This window comes from Peromyscus maniculatus, chromosome 16 (genome assembly GCF_049852395.1).
Source record: "Peromyscus maniculatus bairdii isolate BWxNUB_F1_BW_parent chromosome 16, HU_Pman_BW_mat_3.1, whole genome shotgun sequence".
In the NCBI taxonomy this organism is placed as follows: Eukaryota; Metazoa; Chordata; class Mammalia; order Rodentia; family Cricetidae; genus Peromyscus; species Peromyscus maniculatus.
The window spans coordinates 28,447,338-28,470,735 of NC_134867.1; the positions used below are offsets into that span (position 1 = coordinate 28,447,338).

General features: G+C 37.4%; 1 protein-coding gene and 1 pseudogene across 2 annotated transcripts in view; both read left to right on the forward strand.

The window, feature by feature from the left end:
• Nkain2 (sodium/potassium transporting ATPase interacting 2) overlaps window positions 1-23,398 on the forward strand; it is a 1,058,393-nt gene that overhangs the window by 593,024 nt on the left and 441,971 nt on the right. The window lies entirely within an intron of this gene.
• Window positions 22,080-22,990, forward strand: LOC102905596 (nucleophosmin pseudogene; annotated as a pseudogene).

Here is a 23,398-nt window from a genome sequence, read left to right on the forward strand (position 1 = left end):
ATAGGGCTCCACTCTTTGGCTCTGGTATAGTGGCTAGCAATAGATTCTGGGAGATTCTCAAAGTTATGTATTCCTTCCTGAGCCCACCAGACTCCAAAACATATCTCCAAACCTAGGTTCACACAGATAGACTTAGTTAGCCTTGAAGAACCACAAAACAAAAACAATAACTAATAGTCATGTACTCCCAAGAGAGATATATGAGAAGTTGGAAGAGTGGACAGGAGTGGATAGAAAGATAGGAGATTAGAGTCATCAGTATGTAAATATATGAAATTGTAATATATATTTTACAATTACTATATACATACTACTTTTACTATATGTATAGTCATTAGTATGTAAATATATGAAATTATAATATATTACAGTTATATATTTGTTGCATATATATAATGTATACATATATATATATATATATATATATATATATACAATGAACCATTTTCCTTATCCATTCATTATTTGAAACATAATTAGCTGACTTTCTATTTCAATAAGTTTTTAAATCTGTGGAACTGATTACATGCTTCTGAAATAAAGACATTTGAAAATTATCTGAATTTTTTTTCAAATTTCAGAAAACTACTGCAAACATTTTTTTTTACTTTGAATATGTGATATTGTTTTGTAACATGCTTATTTTTAATAGAAAGTCACTACTCTGTGGATGGCAAGGAGTCATGTAGCTGTTTCAGATTCCCTGAGGGTTAAAGGTTGAATATTTGAATTATTGGATGATCTCAATGTGTACTAAATCTACAGATTCATTGAGAAGTAAGAGATGATGCCTCTTATTGGTTATCCAATACAAGGTGGTCAGGTCTAAATCCATATATATATATATATATATATATATATATATATATATATATATATATATATATATATTTGTTTATATATATATATTTGTTTATATATATATTTGCATATATATATATATATATATATATAAACAAAATGAACTCAGAGGGTTGTATGTATATATTTGTGCACACATATACACAAATGGGTAGTAATAACAATAATGAAAGAAAAGTGTGACTAATTTGAGAGTAGGTGAGAACAGGATAAGGACTGGAGAGAGAGGACCTGGGAAGGGCTGCAAGGAGAAAAGAGAAGGGGAAAATGAAATTATGTTTTAAGTTAAAAGGGACTGGTGAAGGACACATATCTCATTAGGAAAGGGAAACAATAGTTATGGTTGGATGTGGGGTTTGAATGGGAGGATAAAGTGGGAAGCAGGAGGGAAGAAAGAGCTGAGGTATGGGATACAGTGACAGAAAGCTAAAATTTGGTAGTAGGGAAAACAAATACAATAAATCTTTCTAAAAACATCTAAGTCTATAAAGGCAATCTAAATGAAATCACCAAATAATTGGGGGAGACAGGGCCCCAACTGGACTTCTCTTGCCATCAAATGAAACTTCCAGTACCAGGATTGTGTTACATCTAATTGAGTTGTTGGCCAAAGGGTTCCTAAGGAAATTCCCAAATAATCCTAGCTGTTGCCAAGACTATTGCAAGCCCCCATTGACGAAGACTACATTTATACAACTCACTGAACTTGGAGAAATTGAGCTAGTACCTGCATAGAGCCTTAGCCTTATGTTCTAGTGACTTCAGTACCGGGAAGTACTCATGACACTACTAAAATAGAGAAGCAAAGACCAAGCCAGCCACAAACTCTTTGATCTACAATAGTGTCCTGCCTTCAAGACACACTAGTGCAATGATAACACAAATCTTTTGGGAGTAACCAAAAATTACCTGATTTGACTTAGGCCCACTCCACAAGGTGAAACCCATACCTGGCACTGCTTGAGTGGCCAAAAATCAGAGACTAGATAGCCCAAGGACCTAGGGTAAAACCAAATACCACTGCAAACAAAATCCATAGCAATAAAATTACTCAAAATAGCATTCTGCTATATTCATTGATCAGTGTCTTGCTCAGCCACCATCAGAGAAGCTTCCTCCTACAGCAGGCTGAAACAAATGCAGAAACCCACAGCCAGACATTATGCAGAGAGTGAGAGATCTTCAACACGCAGCCCTCAATGGGATGTCTCTACCAGATTCCTCCCCTCAGGGGTCAGAGAAGCCCTTGGAAGAGAAGGCAGAAAGAGTACAAGAACCAGTGCAAGGAGAACACACACACACACACACACACACAAAAAAAAAAAAAAAAAAAAAAAAAAAAAAAAAAAAAACAAGGTCTTCTAAATCAATATGAGCAAAGCTCACATGAAGTCACAGAGATTGAGGCAGCATTCACAGGATCTGCATGGATCTACACCAGGTCCTCTAGGTGTGTTTTATGGCTTCCAGTTTAGTATTTTTATGATATTCCTGAATATGTGAAGGAGTGGGGCTCTGGTTCTTGGGCCTTCTCAGGCTCTTTTCCTTCTGTTTGTTTATCTTGTCCAACTCCAATGTTTTCCTTTTTGTTTTTGCTTATAATATTTTATTATATTTTTCAATGTGCAAAAACATGCGTAATAATAAAAAATAAGTTATCTAAAAGTTAAGGGTTTAGGGATTTCAGAGAAGTTGACAATAGTAAGTAGGTCATATTGCGAAGCTACAGTTCCTGTTGGGTGAGACATCTCATGAGTCCAACAGGATGCAGCTTTTCATGGGGTAGAGCACAGATTTAAGTTGGATGCCAAGAGGCAGACAAGCATAGGATTCCAGAAATGTAACTGTTCATTTTTGTCAAGGTCTGACTCCCGTTGTGTGTGCCTAAATGCAACCAACACAAAGGGTTTCTTTATGAAACAAAGGGGGGAAATAAGAAAAAGCAGTAGATATTGAACAATTTTTGATTTACAATTAATGGGAAAGTTTCCATTTTGAAAACAAACAAACCATAGCAACAAAACGGTGCATTTTCATAACAAAGCTATGAGCTGAGTTCATTTAAATCACAGGATGCTGAAGAACAGCTACAGAAGAAATTGCTGGTGTGTGGATCCATGAATTCACCTTTCCTTTTCACTATTTTCATGAGTCGAATTGGAATATTCAGAAAGGAGAAAGAAAAATGTTTGAAATTTGTGAGATTTGAAAAATGGTGTTCTCAGAACTGTATTAAAAACAGAGATTATATGAGGGCAGTTCCATTTGCTTGGGCTGTTACATATTTCTCCCTAAATCATTATACTGAGGCAGGTGAGCCATTTCTACCTTAATTATACAAACTTCTGAGGGATGTCAGATAGGTCAGTGGTTCTCAAACATCCTGCACATAACACCATCCTCAGGGGTTTTTAATGCCCCAGCCATACCTCAAGAAAAATGGATTTAATTAATTGAGCTAGATTCAAACAACGATTTTTTTTTGGTTTAATTGTTCATTGTAATATGCAGTGAGGGTTGGAAACCAGTATACTAGAAAGATGTGTGCACTCAGTGGTATAAAATATTTTGAAGACAGAATCAGTAATTCCTTCAAACATTGACCAAAATATTTTATAATGGTAGAAAAAAATGGGAATGTGTGTTCTATTTGTAAATTTCTCTTTGTGATTTGATGCAGTCACAAGAGAAGAGAATTACTGAGCATGCCATGAATGAGATCTTGGCTACAATACTCAACATTCTTGTTCATAATAAAGTATCCTAACTTGTATTTCTGCATCTACCTTACATGGATATCTGTATCTATTTCTCTTTCCTTATAAAAGAAAGACATATCAACATTTTGGTAAGTTGAAAAGAAAATTATCTCGTGCTGGGTGGTGGTGGCACACGCCTTTAATCCCAGCACTCAGGAGGCAGAGGCAGGCAGATCTCTGTGAGTTCCAGACCAGCCTGGTCTACAAATCAAGTTCCAGGAAAGGCACAAAGCTACACAGAGAAACCTTGTCTCAAAAAAAAAATTACCTCAGCATAAAGTGTATTCCTGAAGCCCAAATGAGAAAATGTACAAAACAAAGCAAGTTTTAGGTCAACCCAATCAGGATCATAAATGGGGGGTGGGAACAGCAGTGGGTGTGGGAAGGGGCAAAGAAAGGGGAGGATGCAAAACTGCAGCCAGATTGTAAAATAAATGAAAAAAAGTTATTTAAAAATATACATAGTAGAGTATCAGATTTTTCCATACACTTTTTCCAGTCCTGATGCCAGTTTCCTGAATTTTATGATAATATTTATTTTCTTTCACTTGTATTTCTTATAAACTGGACAAGAATTAGTAGAACATTATAGTGTGGCTAATAATTATACTTGAAAAACATATATAAGTAGGTTTGCCTAGCCTCTTTCACATCGTTATAATTATTTGAGCCATTGGTCCCTTCTTTTTTTGTTTTTTTGGTTTTGTTTTTGTTTTTGTTTTGCTCCAAAGTATTTCATTTTAGCACATTATAGTAAGTGTATCCCTTTGGCTGCCAGTGTTATAAGAGATAATACTATTATCTCATTACGAAAACTAATGCCCACAAATCACTGTTGCCAGTCTCCCAAGAGCATTTCTGGGGAGTCCATAATCTAAGAATGAAATTACTGAGAAGAAATATGTCCTATTTGTTGTGTCATTAGGACAAAATACCCGAGCAAAATAACTTAGATAATAATTTATTTGTGGTCTTGGTTACAGAGATTTCAGTCCATCCTAGTGGGAAGGGAAGGGAGAGTAGCTCATAGCATGGGAACAAGGAAGGAGGAAGGGAGAGGATGAAAACGGAAAGGAGGACAGAGGGAGGGAGGGAGGGAGGGAGGGAGGGAGGGAGGGAGGGAGGGAGGGAGGGAGGGAGGGAGGGAGGGAGGGAGGGAGGAGGGGAGGGAGGGAGGAGGGGAGGGAGGGAGGCTGCAGGGGTAAGCTACCTCTTCCCTTCTGCATTTTTTTATGAAGACATCCCAGCCCTGTGTGTTTCAGCCTACGCTTAGTGCAAATATTGTCCACTATATTAGTTCTCTCAGGAAGTCTCCTTATAAATATGCTTGTGTGTATGTGTGTGCTTCTAGGTGATTCTCAGTCTTAATCAAGTTAATGAAGAATAGCCACCCCTTTGTATGTGATACAACTGTAAAATAACAAATCATTTCTGAATTTATTGTACAAATTCGCACTCCTACAGGCCATCTGTAAGCATTCTGGTGCTCTCTATCAGAAGTCTACCAAGCGTGGCTCACTAACCAAAATCAGTGAGCCAATTACATTTTTTAAATGACATTTGTGAGCACAGCCATACTTGTGTATTTATCCCTGCCAATGGCTGATTTGGGTGCACAGAAGCACAACTCAGTGCTTAAGACAGAAACCATAAAGCAGGCACTACCTAAAATGTTTACTATCCATTCATTTCTAGGGAATACTTCACCAGACCTTCCTCTCTGCCATAGTTCACTATTTCTTTTGTTAAGTTTCCCCCACCTTGTCATTTTATATATGTGTGCATTTACATCCTCCCATTTAGTAATAATGTTGGAAATCTTTTTATATTCTTGGCTAATGCATATTTTCGTTGTTCAAATACTCCTGACTATTTTTTTTATGTCTGTCATTTGTATTGCATTTTTATAAAATCTCATTTTGGATTCTATGCTGGTTCTGTAGCTGTAATTGTTTTTTCTCCCCTGAAGCTGCCTCTCCACTCTCTTAATGATGCTTTTTGATGAGCAAGATTTCTTAAATTTTAATGCAGTCAAGACTTAACAGATTTTACTTTTGGCTAAAACACCATGTCCTGTTCAGAAAGTAATTCTTTATCCAAAATAAGTACTATCTCATAGCAGTATCTCAAAATGTTTCTGGGGGTATTTATGAATATCAGAGGGCTTTTTTTGTTGTCTTTCCTTAAAATATCTATGAACACGTAGTGTGTAAAAATTGGGATGTTACAAATCACCCTACCCTTACAGGATAGAAACACACGTGACAAGCTGTCTGCCCAGTGTATTAGTCATGCTTCTGGTGAAGATCACAATTCTAGAGGATTTATTAGTTTACATTATGAGTGAGTGAGTGAGTGTGTGTGTGTGTGTGTGTGTGTGTGTGTGTGTACATGTATATATGGAATCCTTACAATCATCTTTTATTAAAAAATTATCTTTTTCCCATTACTAATAACTTGTCATTTCCCTCACTAGTTGGCCATTATTATTGAATGTTGTTTAGTGTAGTCAACCACATTTAGTCTGTGCATACTCTGTCAAAACTGTTGTGGAAATAATGATGATGAAAATGAATTGTTCCAAACAAATGTATTTTTGTCCAATAAATATCTATTGATTATGGACTACGTGCTAAGAAATTTGCCAGCACCAGGGAAAAAATAGTCAGCAATTTGAAATCATGGAACCTGGAGACTATATTACAGTGGGTAGAAACGGACTACAAATAAATAAGGAAAATACATTGTTTCATTCTTTTACTTCAAGTGTGATTCTGATCTTGCCCTTCATTAACTCCTGACTAATCTTTGCGTGGTGAGCTGTTGATCTTGTGAGGTCCTAAGTTTATTAATTTTATTTTTCAGTTCTGGAACTTTTTTGTACTTGTTAAATCTGCCTGTCCTTCTTTGGTTTCAGATTTCATCTGTTACAGAAATGATGAATTCTTGAGCTATTTTAAAGTCCGTGCATGGTCACTCTAACATCCAGAGGCCCCACAAGTGTAATTATTTTATTCATTCTGGTGGCTCGTGGCTCTTTTTTTGCCTCCACACACATCAGGGTTCTTTATTGTTTGCTTTAGCATGTGCCCAAGATATATTTGAAAATATTTACAGAATCTAGAGGGACCTAAGACAATCTGATCTTTTTTTTTTTTATAAAGTGATTTTTGATTATTAGTGACCTTGGGCACTAGCCCTTCTGGATCTTCATTTCTCCTTTTCAGTAATAAAATATCTAGAAACTAAAGCCAGGCAGTGGTGGCACACACCTTTAATCCCAGCACTTGGGAGGCAGAGTCAGGAAAGGCACAAAGCTACACAGAGAAACCCTGTCTTGAAGAACAAAAACAAACAAAGAAATAGGCTTTAAGACTTAGGCCCTCAGTGCTAACCATGTAAAATCCATGCCACTCTCGGCGTTTACCACAGAAGCGTCTTTTTCTCAGAGGATGGTGTTAATATAGAGAAGCAAATCTGGCCACGGTACAGAGAAAAAGTGGCTGTGGGATACTGAGCCCTAAACTGGATGTTGTTGTCCCTTCCTCCATGGATGAGGAAATGTCACATAGGAGTAGACAGAAAGAACTTAAGGTTGGAGAAGAATGCTGCAAAGAGGTGTCTTCTGCGTAGGGCATGAACATTGTACTCATGATGTTGCTGCGGTTGGGGTTTCCTCGCACAAGACTGGAATAGTCACCACTTCATCATGCACTGAGGACGGCAGTCATAATAACCTCACTCTCACTGAGGGGTTAAGGAAAGGTAGTGGGTGTGTAGGGACAGGACATCATATTCTTCAGTGGTGCAGTCATCAACATACTGTCCAGGTTCTAGCAGATAACCTCTCACTCATGGTCATACAAACAAATATCATTAATCTTAGATTAACCTTCCTAATGCCATGGCCCTTTAATACAGTTCCTCAAGTTATGGTTGACCCTCAACCATAACATTATTTTAGTTGCTACTTCATAACTATAATTTTTCTACTGTTATGAATCATAATGCAAACACATGATATTTCCAATGATGAACCTTGTGAAAGGGTCCTATGACTCCCAGAGGGGTTATGACCCACAGGTTGAGAACTACTGTATTAGAGTGTAAAAAATAAAATAAAATAAATAAAAGATCAAAATAGGAGTGCAATTGTTGAAAGAAAGAATTTCAGTGGGAGAGAAGGGATGGTCTAGAATAATAAGGATGAAAATGACTAATATTCAGTATGTAAATGAATGACATTGTCAAAGAGCAAAATAAAAATAGTTAACAATCCCACAAGTGAAATTGAATAGAATCTACCTGAAAAACTGTTTCAAATATAAATAACTAATGATTACTATATTCTACAGTACCAGGTCTGATAAATCTAAGTAAAAGAGAAAGGGGGAAATCCATGTAATAGCAATCAAAGAGTTTGGGGGAGAGAAATCTAGTTGCTTCATTAAGTTGAAAATGCCCTGTTTCAGTGTAACCCTGTACCCTTTTTCTTAGTTTTAGTACCACCACAGTGTAGTAAGGGGATGTGTATATCTAAATGCATGATTACACGTAAATAATATAGATTGTTTAAGTTTTGCTGAGGTGTAACAAGAAATATACCATGTGTATTTAAATGTATAATGTTTTTATATGTTTACAACAAAAACTATCACCATGATCAATTTAATGAATAACCATAAATGCTGAATATATCAGCATATTATTTTATGATGCTTTACTTCTGTCCCTGCTTCCACAACCATTACTTTTTTGAAAAATATTTATTTATATATATATATATATATATATATATATATATATATATATATATATGGTGTGTGTGTGTGTGTGTGTGTGTGTGTGTGTGTGTGTGTACATGCTATGGCAAATATTGTGGATGTCAATGGATGACTTTTGGGACTCAGTTCTCTCTTTGCACCATACAGTTCCTAGGGAAGGAACTATAGTCAATAGGCTTGGTTATGGGCATCCACAGGGTGGTGCTGAATAAATTCTGGCTTTATATATTCAACAATTTATTTAGAGACTTCCACTGCATGCAGTTAACATCAATCAATTGTTAAATTCTGAGTGAGGCAGAGTGACTCCCACTTGTAACCCCAACAATCAGAAGGGTTAGGTGGGAGGAACGCTGATCGGGGATACATAATAAATCACTTGGCACTCTGGAGCTAAAAGTGAAACTGTATCTCAAAAAAAAAAATACAAGCCACTTTTCAGATTTTTCTGATTAAAATTTTTCTGGAGAGATAGAAGGCACTGTTCCCTACAGTGCAGGTCAGTTTTTCATGACTGTAAAATGAGTTTTGGCAGGCGGCTTCTTTTAATGAATTGGTGCATTGTATCCATGTATTTGAATGTGCGGTATAAAGTTACTTTATAATAGCCTCTTTGCGTTTTCTTGCTTTGGAATTTGTAGTGATTCTGCCTCTCTCATTTCTAGTGTTGCTCATTTGTACCTTTTATTTTTAATTAAAAATAATGACTAGCCTGGCTTCAAAGTTCCACTATTATTGATCTTTGAAGAGAAGTTGCTTTAAGAAAAGGATAGATTTTAATATTCATTGATATTAAGGTTTGCTTGGAGTTTAATTACTTCTTTAGCAAGTTTCTTATATGGAAGGTAATTTCTCATCCTGTCCTTGGAGACCCTAAAGACACACATTAGATTTTTCTGTCGTAGCTTCACTTGTCCTTGAAGCTCTGTTGAGTTTTCAGCTACTTTGCATTAAGACTCATATTTCTTGGAAGATAGATGTATTTTTCCTATTGTTCGACAGGAGAGCTCCTAAAAAGTTCCTGGAAACTATATGTAAGCAAGCATTCAGAAAGTTGCCAAGTGTCTTACAACCTCTTTCTCCACACAAGGCCACATAACTGTCACTACTGATAATTGCACATTCTTTTTGCCTATTTCACAAAATTCAAAACAACAACCATTTTTCTAGATTATACTAAGAGAAAAATGTCTCCTCTCCTAAACTATATGTTCAAGTTACTAACATGAAATATGTAATTTAGTAGCAAATCCTGAGAGGGGCACCTATGGGGCACACATGAGCTACAAGGATGGTGCCAGAAGAAGTTAGCCTGGGTTGTTTGTATGGAGATTAGAGACAAATGATGAGGAAGGAAGTTAGATCAGGAGATGATGTCAGGGCATAAACAACTTGTAAATAGGGTGACCTTTAAAATGATTGGTTGGTTCCTTCACCCCCTCCTAGGGTTCTGAGGTTTTCTGGTATAAAAGAGGCTTACTGCCTCTTTTATACAAGTTCTTGCTTGACTTGACTCTCCACTGCGGCTGATTGTCTCCTGGTAAGAGGGAGGCTGGGGAACTGGCGAGCAGAGCACACTTACCTCTCCTCTGTTCCAGGCCACCTCTTCACACGTGACTTAAGTTCCCGGTGGGGCAGGACCCCACAGGTACCCAGAGGTTCATGGAGCGGGGGGTGGGGGGGCGCATCATCTTCATATCCACTGAGCAGTGAAGAGGCAGTTTCCATACCTCAACCCTTGTGACAATTGACCCATCAGGGATAATAATAAGACAGCACCCTCTACCTGCCAAAATGGCATCAGTAGAGATCTCATGAGATCCAAATTCCTACCCTCAGCAGTTACGAGGAACTGTACATCACTCAACATCCTTAGAAGTCAACAGAGGCTAAGTGGAGAAGGAGAGCTTTTTTCCCACTCAACAGTCATGACACAATGCCATGATTGCTTCAATGGTGTGATGTCAAAAGAAGCCTGCATATAAAAGACTCAGAAGCCTATAATGTACTACTCAATGGCTAAGGTTTCAACCAGTTGTCACTTGCCATATTTAGATTTAAAAATCCATCAAACTAAATAATCAAGATACAGTAAGCATACACCAGTGTAAAGATGAGGGGATGTCAACACTGTCTATAACAGCTTTTAGAAAGAGCTTCAGTGTGAATGCAGGAGTGACAAAAGAAAGCAAAGGTGTAGAAGACATAAAGAGGAACAAATCTGTGAACTGAGATGTCTTTGAGTACACAAGTTATGGGCCCCAAATCAAAGTAGAAGATAATAATAGAAATTAATTACTTCATCTGAACAGAATAAACAGACTTTACCTGAGATGACAGCTAGGAATCCAAAGGTGTTCTTATACTCAATGCCATGGAACAATATGGAGATCAGTACAGCTTTTGTTAGAATATATACACCTGTTCACAGGACAGGAAATACATACATGCATACATAGATGCATATTATTATATAGATAGCCTTGATATCACATGTAATACACTAGAAATATCCTTGAGTTCAGTATCAACTTATATGTTTTCTTCATTCAGAAACTGAAAGATATTTTTGCCTTTGTGTCCACAATAATGAGGTGCCCTGGTTCTCAGACCCTCCCCTAACTATGTGTTCTTCCAGTACCAACTATTGATGCAACTTTTTAATCTCGTTTTCTCCAATGCTGAAATAATGGATTACTTGAGTTGGTTTTCTTGACTGCCTTTCATCTTTTGCATATGTGAACAATTCCCACAGTATACAGTCTGTATCAAAGATGTTCTGAAGGTGCTTTACATCTTTCTTACAAGCTTTGCAAAATCCTGCTTCAATGCTTTCCTTTTAACTAGTGTTTCTGGGATCAGAATTCACTATTTGACTCTCTGCTTCCTCGTCTGTGACTACCATTATCTCTGTCCACTTCTGTTTTCTTCTTGAACAAGCTGGTCCAAAGTAATGAGATTCTGCCCCTCATATTCCTTAGAAACTTAACCTCATGAATGCAAGTGATCTCCATTTACTCTTCTCTGCTTCTTTATGTTCCTCTGCTATAGGCTTCTTATACCCTAGCTTTTACTGATCTGTATTATTGTAAAATCACTGATGTTCATCTCATGGTCTAGACTTAATCTCCTGCTGAATGAAACAGTGACTGAGAAGTCACACTCCTCTAATCAGTTTCTTCAATAAGATTTTTTTTTAATTCCAGTAAAAACTGAAGTTGCTAAGAAGCACTGGTCATTGTAGTTTAATGGGATACTTAGAATAAATTGGGTCTGTTTGCTGCCAGGGAATAAACTCTGTTTTGCTTCTGTTAAAAATGCATTCAATGTTCTAAACAAAAATTACTGAATGCAAAATTTCATGTCACCTAAGTACATACACAGTTTTGGTGGTAAGGTTCTGCATTCTTTCTATGGACCAGATTAATCCATGTGATCCTTCAGGAATCAACAGGTTCATGACTCTGAAGTCAACCATTTAGCAGCAAATGGCATAAAATGTTGTTTTGTTATAAACAGTTGTCAACATTCCCGATGTGTTTCTACCTGAAGTGCTTTCCAGGTCTGTCAATAATCTTCCTATACTATGTCATAGTGAGTTCTTAGAAACCCTTAACATATAAAGGAAAGGAGGAATACTGAAAATGATTGTGATTTTTCTGTATTTATAATACCCATAGTTGTATAAATGTTACACAGTGCCTTGTCAGCAAAAACTCTCCATTTTTCCAAGATGTTTCTGAATCTGATTATCAGAACATACTGTTCATACAGCAGACAGCAATGACTGGAACAGAATTTTTTTTAAAAACTACTTTTTAAACTAGGGTGAATTAAAGATCATTAAAATTAGTAACATATTGCTTAAAGAAAAGAGGAAGAAAAAAATCAAACAATAACCAGAGAAAATGGTTATTTGAAAAGAAATGTTTTTGATGATAGAGTATGAAAAATTAAATCAAATACTATGCCAGTTCTGTGGGCATTAATGCATTATGAAGGAATCCTTTTTACTGTGACGGTTGAAGTAAAGAACTATTTCTTTTGTCTTGGCCTTAATCTCTGCTTGGTTGCCTAGAAACCCGGTCTTTTAGAGGCATTTGCCCATCAAAGTGCAGTTAAGGTAACACATTTGATTTTCAGACAGAGATAGCTAGAAAGAATAGAGATTGTTAGAAAGAGTGAAGGTAGGATTTTAAAAATGAGGGTTTTTTTTTTTTGTTTATATGTAGGCAGAACCTAAAATCACTCATGGTTTCCATGCACAAATGCATGAGAATGAGTTCAGTAGCAAAGAAAATAATCAAACTTGAGTGATTTCATATTTAAGAGAATAAAAACTCATAGGCTTCTCAGGAAGTAAAATTGTTAAAGGAACCATGTGTAGAAGCTCATTACCAGCACAGTAAAACAATTAACAATTGACTGTGTGCCAAACACTTTTCCTTGATTGTTTCAACATTACCCCAGATTGCTTCAGATTGTCTAACTACATTGCTAATAAAATGGCTTTGTAGGGTCCCAAAGATAACCTGGAGTCTGGCCAAATGATGAGGGCATGTTTGTATATGGACTATTTTTACTGTTTCTTCTTCATTTGTCTTTTTTTTTTTTAGCTTTGTCTTCTTTCCAGTGGGATAGAAGTGCACATAAAACACTGTGAGGATAAAATTGAGCAAAGAAGCCATTTGGCTGGGATCTCCAAATAGATTAAGAACAACAACAACAATATTAATGTCTTTACTAAATATTTCCTAGCATACCTAGGTAGCATTATGATTCTGTGCTTAGCAGTGAATATCTTTTTAATGCAATCTAAGGGGCCAGACAGTAACTACTTCTATCAAAACCCAAAAAGTCACTGTCTTTCTTCCTTGGCCTCATTAGCCTTGAAAATGTCCCATAAGTGGCTCATTTGTCTTGCTGTTCTTTCCAGCAATCTACATTTGACTTCTCCGATACTCTTGACTCTGACTCCTATGATGGGAAACAAAACTACAATGACCAAAAGAATATTAAATTTGACACTGGCACAAGATGATCATTTTCACTTCTAACATATGGTTTATGTAAAGAACTAAATAGACCATTTTTAGTGGATAAACCCTCACTTGACTGTGTATTAACTTAATATGCTTTTGTTAAATTTGTAACTGAAATACCTGAAGTCTTTTACAATGAAAGAATTTCTCATTTGTTACTTCTTAGACGTCATCTGTGTCCAAAATATCAACTTCACTGCTTTGTGTTGAACCTAAGTCTTAGCTTTACTGACTAGAGTAACTTTGATAAGGATGTAACTGTATCTGAGTTTCTAGTTCTTTTGCTTATTATTACAGACCAGTGAGGCCAGTCACTTGCAATTACATGTGATGCATAACAGGGTAAAGATATATTGTGGGCAGAGTGAGTCCACAATACATGGTCTGTCATTCATGTAAAACTTTCCATCATTTCATCATTCATATAAAACTCATTGCCTAATTTTTAAAGTCTCAGTTATCAGATCTACTGACCAATATATCCTGCCTAAGACACACAATTAAATAATAAGACATATTTAATTACAAAGATGGAAGTGATAGATCAAAATATTATGTGCCAAAAGTAGCCAATCTATACTCTTTATTCCATAATGTTAATTATGAACTGTGAATAACTTAATGCCTGGCACATAACAGTGAGGGAAGCAAAGGCCTTTACATTCCTCTCTTGAGTTCTGCAATTAGGGTCTACCAATTGAGCTAACCAAAGACATAGTAATGAAAGAAAACTGATAACTTTTATCTGTTTCTGATATTTTTATTTTTATGTGAATATAGAAACACGCATAGAAAATAAATCAATACTGAAGAAAAGACCAGCTTTGGTGCATGCATACCACTTTTGCCTTTTTCTATTTTTAAAATTATAATTACGACACCATACCATTTTTAATAAAGGACTATCCTGCTGGGATGTGACAAGAGACAGGAAAATGGGGTTTGGGATCAAAGTAAATTTGGGGAAAGTGACCAAGAAAAATATGGGTGTAAATAGTGAAAAACAGGGGTTATTGCATTAAATTTGCCTTTTTTGGATTCGTCTTTACATTAATTCCCTATTTATCAGTTCAGAATACTTTATTTTCTTTCCAGTACATGGAAGACGTTTTTCTCATGGTAAATTTATATTCTAATTTTAGGAAGAAAGACAGATCAAAGACAGCTTCTTGCACCTGGTGTTTGTCACTTTCTGTTAAAAATAATTAAGGCACCTAAATACAGTATTTTAGATTGATACATTCTGATTTCCTTTAAGTATAAGTTGTTTGGGTTTTTTTTTATTTAAGAAATTCTTTTATTCATTTTATGTACCAACTACAGATCACCCTCTCATCCTTCCTCCTGCTGCCCCCCAACCTTCCTCTACCCACCCACCATCCACCCGTCCCCCTGAAACGGTAAGGCCTCCCATGGGGAGTCAGCAAAGTCTGGTACATTCAGCTGAGGCAGGTCCAAGCCGCTCTCCCCTGCATCAAGGCTGAGCAAGAAGACCCACCACAGGTAATGGGCTCCAAAAGCCAGCTCATGTGGGAGCCCATTTTCAGGCTCCTCGTGGCTTTACCCAGCAGGTCTGCATAGAGAGGATGATTGGACCACAGGCCTGAGTGCAGGTGTCTGGAATGGTCTGCATTTGGCTGTGCTGGGGGGAGGAGGTCTTTTGCTCCACCCCTTGGCATTTCTATAAATACCCTAGGCCAGAGACAGTCAGGGCTCACTGGAATAGGTTCTAGGCCCTCTCAAGGCTATCTTGTATTTTCTATCTGTTTATCTCCACACTCTAAATTCCTCTATCTAATATTTCTTGGTACTCCCACTCAAGAAAACTCTGGGGAACTGTGGAATTGGTGGGTAGCCACCCCACAAGCTCATGACCAGGATCCCTTTGTCAGGGGCCCCTCAAACAGACCAAGCTACACAACTGTTTCCCATACGCAGAGGGCCTAGTATAAGTTGTTTTAAATCAGTGAATTATGGGAGACATTGAAGCAAGAGGCAAATAATGTAGCTAGTATAGACCAAGTGAAATGACTCTGTGATTTGATAGATTGTATTCAATCAGATCAAATACTGTATAATCTTAACAAATATTATGCAAATATTAATGTGATTTATATTTATTTAGTTTACTTTCTGTTGTTATGCCTAAGACTCATTAAGTTTTTTATTTTTAATTTTTATTTTTTAATTTAATTTTTTTATTCATTTCACATACCAACCACAGATACCCCCTCATTTATCCTCCAGATCCCCTCCCCCAAGCCCTCCTCAAACAGGGTAAGTTCTCCCATGGAGGGACAGCAAAGCCTAGTACATTCAGTTGAGGCAGGACCAAGCCCCTCCCCACCTTATCAGGGGGTGAGCAATGTGTCCAACCAAAGGTAGTGGAATCCAGAAAGCTAGCTCATGTACCAGGGATAGATCTCTTTTGATTAATTTTAGTTTGAAGTCTATTTTGTTAGCTATTAGGACAGCTGTACCAGCTTTCTTCTTAAGTCCATTTGAGTGGAAAGCCATTTTCAAGCCCTTTACTCTGAGTAAGGTCTGTCTTTGAAGTTGAGGTGTGTTTCCTGTATGCAACAGAAGGATGGATTCTGTTTTCATATCCATTCTGCTAGCCTGTGTCTTTGTAGAGGCAAATGAAGTCCACTAATATTAAGGAATATTAATGACCAGTGATTGTTAATTCCTGTTATTCTTTGGTGGTAGTGTTGTGTGTTTCCTTTCTTTGGGATTTGTTGGTTTGGGATTATCTACTGCCTGTGTTTTCATGGGTGCATCTAACTTCCTTGGGTTGGATTTTTTTTTCCTCCTAGTCCTTTCTATAGGACTAGATTTGTGGATAGGTATTGTTTAAATCTTGTTTTATTACTGAATATTTTGTTTACTCCATCTATGTTGATTGAAAGTTTTGCTGGGTATAATAATCTGGGCTGGCATCCATGGTCTCTAAGGATCTGCATTACGTCTGTCCTAGACCTTCTGGCTTTCAGAGTCTCCATTGAGAAGTCAGATGTTATTCTGATGTGTCAGCCTTTATATGTTTCTTGGCCTTTTTCCTTTGCAGCTCTTGATATTTTTTCTCTATTGTTTATGTTTGTTGGTTTGATTATTATGTGGCAAGGGGCCTTATTTTTAGGTCCAGTCTATTTGGTGTTCTGTAAGCTTCTTGTATCTTCATAAGATTTCCTTCTTTAAGTTGAGAACATTTTTCTTCTATGTTTTTATTGAATATATTTCCTGTGCCTTTGAGTTAGTATTCTTCTTCTTCTATCCCTATTATTCTTATGTTTGGCTTTTTCATGGTGTCCCAGATTTCCTGGACATTTTGGGTTATGACTTTTTTATCTTCAGTATTTTCTTTGACTGATGAATCTATTTCCTTTATTGTATCCTCCATGTCAGAGATTCTTTCTTCCATCTCTTGTATTCTGTTGGTTATGCTTACATCTGTAGTTCCTGCTCATTTACTCAGATTTTCTTCTTCCAGCATTCCCTCTGTGCCTTCTTCATTGTTTCTATTTCAATTTTCAGATTTTTGAACTGTTTCCTTCACCTGTTTGATTGCTTTTTGTTTTGGTTTTCTTTGAGGGGCTTATTGATTTCTTCAATTTTTTTGCTTGTCTTTTCCTTAGTTTCTTTAAGGGAATTTCTTTATTTTCTCTTTAAAGGCCTATATCATCTTCTTAAAGTAATTTTTAAGGTCATTTCTTCTGCTTCTTCTACTTCGGGATGTTCAGGTCTTGCTGAGGTAGGACCACTAGGTTCTGGTGGTGCCATATTGCTTTTTATGTTGTTGAATGTATTCTTGCACTAGCATCTACCTATCTCTTCCTCCAATTGGTACAAATGGTGTCTGTGTCTTAGGGAGCCACTATTGGTCCAATCAGAGCTCTTGGTCCAATCAGAGCTGGTGGAGTCTGTGTCTCAGGGAGTAGCTGTGCTCTTGGAGGATGGGTGAGTTTGGAGGGTGGATTGGGCTTTGTAGGTTACAGAGTCTGGTGGGGGATGGTGGTAGTGAGGCCTTCCTGCAGGAATCCTGCCTACTGGCCTGCAACTGGAGCTCTTTGTCCAGGTGGAGCTGGCAGAGTCTATGTTTCAGGGAGTAGCTGTGGTCTCAATGGATGGGTGGGTTTAGGGGGTGGATTTGGGCTTGTAGGTTACAGGGTTCAGTGGGGGATGGTAGTAGTTGGGCCTGCCTGCAGGAGTCCTGCCTGCTAGCCTGCAACTGGTTGTGCCCCTGGGCCTAGAGCCTAGACAAGTTGTACTTTTTAAATAATGACTGCTGAATAGAACATACTGATTACTTTCTTGTGGCCTCTTATATTGTTTCACTAAGTTAGAAAAAGTAAATAATTTTAATACTGTTAGGGCCCAAAATACAGAGATTATTGGAAGTTGGAGTATATTTCTACAGAAAGATTGAGGTTTTCTTAAAAAAAAAAAAGTCAACATCTTTATATATGTCTCCCAGCATACCCTGCCAAAATTGGCTTATGAGTCATACCACCTTGTCCACCTTGTCCAACTTATTAACATGTGGTAGCTCAGAAAATCAAGTGTTTTTATTTTTACTTAGTCTTTGTTTTGAGTTTATAAAAAAAAAAAATATTACCACACTCAAATTTGGCTTGGTAGCATGTTTGTGTTTCACTAGTAAATGAATCTATTTTTATATTTGACTTTTCCTATAAAGGAAAACCAAACCCAAAACAGTGACAGGAAAGGAGAAAAGTAGGCAGTGAGAATAGTTCCCTGCAGCCCGCGTCAGCTCTCCTTTTCAATGTACTATTCTCAGCAGGGCTGGGATTGGACTGAGCCAAGATGTAGCAGAGCTGCGCGAGCTTGTTTGTCTTTTATGGTTCGATGATAATCACTGTGAGGTTCTGACCTTTCCTACAGACAGTATCATTTGGGGGCTATCCAATACTTGCTTTAAGTTCCTCTGGATCCTATTATAAACGGTTGAATAAGTCCCCAAATGTTCAACTTCATGACATACAAAAGAAAATCATTTTTAAAACAATAAAGAATCCCTGAGGTATGAATGTGCACACACACACACACACACACACACACACACACACACACACTCTCTCTCTCTCTCTCTCTCTCTCTCTCTCTCTCTCTCTCTCTCTCCTACAAACTAGTGAAGAAAAACCATTGGATCTTAAATTCATGTTTTCAAATCTAAATATGCCAAACATTTCTGCTGTTAGGGTTCGATCAGTTGCCAAGTGCTAATGCACACCTGTGCCTTTTGTCAACAGTCAGTGATGAAGCAGTATTTAAAACTGAGATTTATGTATAAAATCATTCCACGTTGAGTAGAACACTGCTACTATTATTAGCTGATAAATACTAGAGAAGAACAAAATATGCAAACATTGATCTTTAGTATTGAAGTATGATAGGAGGTTCCAGGGCTTTGAAATAAAAAAATACTAGTCACAGATAAGTTCCATTAAACAAGGTGAGCTTGGTTGATACTTACAATCTTTATGAAACGTAAGCTCCTTAATGTTAAACATATGTAATTATACCTGCTGTATAAGGTTTTCAATAAAGAATATATTTAAGTTTCCTTTCACTGCCTGACACTGCTGAGGTCACATGCCTGAGGCCTGTCCACCTGTTTGATCTCCTATTCCACTCTCCCATCCATCCATAACTATCTGGTCGACTTCTCTTTCCTAGTGAGATCAACCTGCCAGCAAGGAACATGTTGAGCAAATGTGTCTGTAGCTAGTTGGAGCATCCTTTGGGTATATGCACAAGAGTGGTATTGCTGGATCTTGAGGTAGACAGAATCTCAGCTTCCTGAGGAACTACCACACTAATTTCACAGTGGCTGTATCTGTTTGGATTCCCTCCAGCAGTGGTTGAATATTCTCCTTACTCGAATACTCCCACAATGAGGTGTCATTTGTTTTATTGATCTTGGCCATTCTGATTAATGTGACATGAAATTTCAAAGTAGTTTTGATTTTTCTTCATTTCCCTGATTACTAAAGCTGTTGAACATTTCTTTGAGTGCTTCTCAGTCATTTGTGTTTCCTCTTTTGAAAATTCTGTTTAGATGTACCCCATGTTTTAATTTGATTATTTGTTTGCTTGATGTTCAGTTTCTTTTTCTTTTCTTTCTTTTTTGGTTTTTATTAACCCCCTATCAGATGTGTAGTTGATAAAAATATTTTCCCATTCTGTACTCTTGTTTGTATGATGGTATCCTTCGACATGCAGAAGCTCTTCAATTTCATGAGGTCCTATTTGTTCATGTTGTTCTTAGTGTCTATACTATTGGTGTTCTGTTCAGAAAGTCTTTTCCTGTGCCAAGGAGTTAAAGACTATCCTCTTCTGTCATATTCAGTGTGTACAGTTTATGTTGAGGTCTTTGGTCCATTTGTAGTTGAGTTTTTTCTAATTGAGTGATAAGTATGCATCTATTTTCATTTTTCTATATGCAGTCATCCAGTTTGACTGGCACCATTTGTTGAAGATGTTGTCATTTCTCCAGTGTGTATTTTTGATGGCTTCTTTTTAAAATAATAGGTGTCCATGGTTGTGTAGACTTACATCTGGATCTTTAGTTCAGTTCCATTGATCAGAATGTCTATTTTTATGTCAATACTATGTTGCTTTTTATTACTATGGCTCTGAAGCACAATTTGAGATCAGTGATGCTGAGATATCCAGCAGCTCTTCTATCATTCAGGATTGTTTTATCTATCCTTGTTTTGTTGTTGTTGTTATTGGTGTGTGTGTGTGTGTGTGTGTGTGTGTGTGTGTGTGTGTGTGTGTGTGTGTGTATGTGTGTGCTGAAAACTGTCCTTTCAAGTTCTATGAAGAGTTGTGTTAGAAGTTTGATGGGGTTGCATTGAATCTGTGGCTTTTGGTAGGATGGCCAATTTTACTATATTAGTTCTGATCCATGACCATGTGCTTGCTTTCCATCTTCTGATATCTTCTTCAATTTCTTCTTTAAAGGTTTTTATTAACAAGTCTTTTCATTTTCTTGGTTAGTGTTACCCCAGGATATTTTGGTGGCACTATTGTGAAAGGTAGTTTATCACCGATTATATTTTCTTCACTTCATTTGTCATTTAAGCATATGAAGGCTAATGATTTTTTGTTTTGATTTTTTTTTTATATTTTATAGCATAGTTCTTTATTGATTCTTTGGGAATTTTGCATCATGCACCCCAATCCTGATCCACCCCCCAAAAAACCCAAAATTAATTAAAAACAAAACAAAACAAAAAACCACCTCTCTTTCCCACCTCTCCAGCACCTCTTCATTTGTCCTAGTGGAATTAGGAGCTGCAGTGTGTCAGGCAGTATATTCTTTCATCCAGTCAGCCCCACCCTCAAATATTTATTGTAATGAGTCATTCGTCTGGTTCAAGGCCTCTAGCACACCATCATCACTGGACCCTACCAAAACTCCTCTAGGATATCCTGCTGTTGCTCTGAGTCATGGAGATACTGAGGATATTGTTATGCAGGATCAGTACCTTCACGAACTCCAGCAGGTCCTTGATGGGGTAGATGTTAGGGTGGGCCCACCTAAGGTCCAAGATGTTGGTCTGGTGGTAGCTGAGCTTCTCAATCCGGGCCACCCCACTCCTTGGAGGGCCAGAGACAGTTCTCCTAGGCCTATGCCATCGGGGCCAGCTTTTTCACACAGTGATCAGGAGTGGGACCATCTCTCCTGAGGGCAGGAAGGGCAGGTGCGGGGGAGGGAGAGGCAGCTCTCTCATGAGGGTCAAGTCCAACTCTCCTGTTGCAGTGGCCAGCAATGGGCAGGGTCAGATATTCCAGGATCAGTGAGGGCTGGGGCAGCCCAGCATGGCCCATGGAGTTCACCATAATTCCTGTGGCTCCTCTAGCAGCAACTTCTTATCATTTGTCCAACACCTTTTCATTTCTTCCATTCTTCCTTCTCTGTTCCTTAAAACGTTGGTTCTACTTTCTGCTTCTAGGGATTCAGCAGTTTATAGATTCTGCATAAATGTCAGATCGTGTAGCAGGTTACAATATGTGTCTGACTGGCTTTATTTAGCAGAGTTTCTTGCAAGTTTATGTATATTGTGCAAATTCTCTTCCTTTTAGGCTCAATAATAGTTCACTGTGTTAAATACCACAATGTCATTTTACATTCATCCATCAACAGATACTTAGGTTGTTTTGGTATCTTGGGTATTGTGAACAATGCTGAAATAAGCATGGAAGTATAGATAACACTTAGTGACATTAGTTTCACTGATTGATTATTTAGAGGTTCTATTTTTCTTTTTCTTCCTTCTTTCCTTTTTTTTTGGTTTTTTTTTTTTGAGTACCATCCATACTTACCCAACTTATATTTACCAAGTAGGAAATAAATCCATTCATATTTAGTCAACTAATTTTGAGCAAAGGTACCCAAAACTGTGCAACAGGGAAAAGGTAACAGCTTTAAGAATATTATGGAGAAAACTGTATTAAAGATCTAAACAAGAAGAGAAAACACAAAACACTTACAAGAAAATGAAATAAAGTGCTGGTGTGATTCTGTCCTTCGTGTCTGTTCTGAGGAGCAGTAGGCAGTTTCCTCTGTCCGGCTTCTCTTACACCAAAGTGCGCGCCACAACCTCATGGAAGACTCGATGCACATGGACATGAGCCCTCTCAGGCCTCAGAACTACCTTTTCGGTTGTGAACTAAAAGCTGACATGTATTATTACTTTAAGGTGGATAATGATGAGAATGAGCACCAGTTATCACTAAGAATGGTTAGTTTAGGGGCAGGGGCAAAAGACGAATTACACATCGTAGAGGCAGTAGCAATGAACTATGAAGGCAGTCGAATTAAAGTAACACTGGCAACTTTGAAAATGTCTGTACAACCAACAGTTTCTCTTGGGGGCTTTGAAATTACACCACCTGTGGTCTTAAGGTTGAAGCGTGGTTCAGGGCCTGTGCACATCAGTGGGTAGCACCTAGTAGCTATAGAGGAAGATGCAGAGTCCGAAGATGAAGGTGAGGAGGATGTAAAACTCTTAAGTATGTCGGGAAAACGATCTGCTCCTGGAGGTGGTAACAAGGTTCCGCAGAAAAAAGTAAAACTTGACGAAGATTATGAAGATGATGATGATTTTGATGATGAGGAACCTGAATAAAAAGTTCCAGCGAAGAAATCTGTATGAGATACCCCAGCCAAAAATGCACAAAAATCAAACCAAAATGGAAAAGACTTAAAACCACCAACACCAAGATCAAAGGGTCAAGAGTCTTTCAAAGAACAGGAAAAGGAACTCCTAAAACACCAGAAGGAGCTAGTTCTGTGGATGACATTAAGGCAAAAATGCAAACAAGTGAGGAAAGAAGTGCTTCTCTTCTCAAAGTGGAAGCCAAGTTCATTAATTATGTGAAGAATTGCTTCCGGATGACTGACCAGGAGGCCGTTCAAGATCTCTGGCAGTGGAGGAAGTCTAAGAAAACATTTAAACAGTTTGAAATATTCCGCCTTACTTAATTCCTGTAACAACAGTTGATATATCTGGCTGTCCATTTTATAATGCAAAATGAGAACTTTCCCTAATGTGTTTGATAAATGTTGTCCAGGTTCCATTGCCAAGAACGTGTTGTCTGAAATGCCTATTTAGTTTTCAATTATGGAACTCCATGTTTTACTTGGTTTTAAGTATGTATGGAATGTTATGATAGGACATAGTAATAGTGGTGGTCAGATGTGGAAATGGTAAAGAGACAAATATACATGTGAAATAAACTCAGTATTTTAATAAAGTAAAAAAAAAAAGAGAAGAAAATGAAATAAAGCATTGCCCTGAGACTGAAATTCACAATGATTATTTTTGATGTGACAAAAATGTGCACACAGAGAAGATATTTACACATCACATATCTGGTTAGAATGTTAATATAGAAAATCTATAAGAAATTCATTATCCAG